This window comes from Calliphora vicina, chromosome X, assembly GCF_958450345.1.
Source record: "Calliphora vicina chromosome X, idCalVici1.1, whole genome shotgun sequence".
NCBI lineage: Eukaryota > Metazoa > Arthropoda > Insecta > Diptera > Calliphoridae > Calliphora > Calliphora vicina.
This window is the reverse complement of record NC_088785.1, coordinates 367,501-370,000: the sequence shown is the minus strand read 5'-3', so window position 1 is coordinate 370,000 and position 2,500 is coordinate 367,501. Positions and strand designations below refer to the sequence as shown.

At 30.3% G+C, this 2,500-nt stretch overlaps 2 non-coding genes across 2 annotated transcripts in view; both read right to left on the bottom strand.

Annotated features, from left to right (window-relative positions):
* LOC135962914 (large subunit ribosomal RNA) overlaps window positions 1-1,466 on the bottom strand; it is a 3,938-nt gene extending 2,472 nt beyond the window's left edge. Inside the window, exon 1 of the ribosomal RNA XR_010576754.1 lies at window positions 1-1,466. This exon is cut by the window's left edge and continues 2,472 nt beyond it. This is a non-coding gene — a ribosomal RNA (large subunit ribosomal RNA).
* Window positions 1,467-1,796: 330 nt separating this feature from the next.
* Window positions 1,797-1,976, bottom strand: LOC135962963 (5.8S ribosomal RNA). Its single transcript, XR_010576775.1, has one exon. It is a non-coding gene; the product is annotated as a 5.8S ribosomal RNA (ribosomal RNA).
* Window positions 1,977-2,500: the final 524 nt, after the last annotated feature.

Below are 2,500 nucleotides of genomic sequence, written 5' to 3'. Positions count from 1 at the left end.
TTAGCGGATTACGACTTCCATGTCCACCGTCCTGCTGTTTTAAGCAACCAACGCCTTTCATGGTATCTGCATGAGTTGTTAATTTGGGCACCGTAACATTACGTTTGGTTCATCCCACAGCGCCAGTTCTGCTTACCAAAAGTGGCCCACTGGGCACATTATATCACAACCACTACCTTCATACCAAGAAAGGTGAGGTTCTTACCCATTTAAAGTTTGAGAATAGGTTAAGATCGTTTCGACCCTAAGGCCTCTAATCATTCGCTTTACCAGATAAGATTATTTTACATAATTTTTAAATGCACCAGCTATCCTGAGGGAAACTTCGGAGGGAACCAGCTACTAGATGGTTCGATTGGTCTTTCGCCCCTATACTCAATTCTGACAATCGATTTGCACGTCAGAACTGTTTCGGTCTTCCATCAGGGTTTCCCCTGACTTCAACCTGATCAAGTATAGTTCACCATCTTTCGGGTCACAGCATATATGCTCAAGGTACGCTCTAGTTAGAGGTATAAATAATATAAATACTATTATACATAACTGTATAGAACGCCCCGGGATTGAATTAATAGACTATAAATAGGCTAAAAACTAATCCCATTAAATTAAGTTATGTTAATTACGCTATTAGGTTTTTATTCCCAATAACTTGCAAATATGTTAGACTCCTTGGTCCGTGTTTCAAGACGGGTCCCGAAGGTATCCTGAATCTTTCGCATTGTTAATCATATAAGTGCATATAATAAACATAAAGATCAATGATCAATATGCTATTATAAAATATAAATATTTAAGCACTATATATAATAAATCTATCAACACTTTATCAAATCAAAAGCATTTATTCGATATTAAAATGCAAGCAAAATAATTTGAATAAACTTAAGCAAATGATCTTATGATAAATATATTTATGTTAATAGATTACAATGTCCTTTATAGAAAAAATGCACACCATTATTATAATATTATAAATATTAAAATCATAAAGATGAATTTTCCATAACGGATATTCAGGTTCATCGGGCTTAACCTCTAAGCAGTTTCACGTACTATTTAACTCTCTATTCAGAGTTCTTTTCAACTTTCCCTCACGGTACTTGTTTACTATCGGTCTCATGGTTATATTTAGTTTTAGATGGAGTTTACCACCCACTTAGTGCTGCACTATCAAGCAACACGACTCTTTGGAAATGCCATCTAGTAATCATTAACGTTATACGGGCCTGGCACCCTCTTTGGGTAAATGGTCTCATTTAAGAAGGACTTAAATCGTTAATTTCTCATACTAGAAATTTGACATTCCATACACTGCATCTCACATTTGCCATAAAGACAAAGTGACTTAGTGCTGAACTATTTTCTTTTCGCTCGCCGCTACTAAGAAAATCCTTGTTAGTTTCTTTTCCTCCCCTCATTAATATGCTTAAATTCAGGGGGTAATCCCATATGAGTTGAGGTTGTAATAAAAAAATTTTTTAAATCATAAAATATCAAAACCACAAATAGAAATCATTTCTTTTATTTTCTGTTTAAATAAAAAATTCTTTTTAATAGAGAGGCAATCCTAGTTTCATAAAAAAATATTTTATGCTAGACCTTCCTCAATAAAAAAATGAATATAAAATATATAATATTAAATACTCTGATTTTATTCGTTAGAGGTTTTGTATCTTTAACTTTTAGTATTATGAATATAGTAGAATATCCAGTAATACAACATGTGCTTTTAAAAAATTTTACATATTAAATATATAAAAGATTTTTAAAGCAACTTATTTAGCATAGTCTTACAACCCTCAACCATATGTAGTCCAAGCAGCACTCTAATTATAAATTAAAGTACCTTACAGCATGGACTGCGATATGCGTTCAAAATGTCGATGTTCATGTGTCCTGCAGTTCACACGATGACGCACAGTTTGCTGCGTTCTTCATCGACCCATGAGCCAAGTGATCCACCGCTTAGAGTGATATATTTATTTTTGTTTAAATAGCAATTCATAAATTTGTTTATTGAAAGAAATCAAAAATACACCAAACCAAATTGGCATATATCAATTCCTTCAATAATATTTTTTTTAATTTTAAAACATACCACAAAGTTTGTTGCGAATATCTTAGTTCTTTTAGAAAGAACAATTTTTTTTAACTTGTATACAAGTACAACTATAATTGTGAGTTTAATTTTTATGCAATGTATGGATATACAATAAATTGTATTGCCAGTACACTAAAATGAATATATTATATATATTTCAAATATTCCCATCCAATGTATGATTTAAGTTCATAAATCAGTACATCTTTTTTTAATAAAAGAGAATAAAAGAAAATATATTATATATATATATAATTTTTCCAACGACTTTTTTTATAATATTATTAAATATAATATTATTTTATTATTAAAGAGTTTTTCTTTCAATAACACTTAGTCTTCTTTTTTTTTATAAAAAAAAAATATTTAAATATTTTTAATTTTATTTTTATTAGC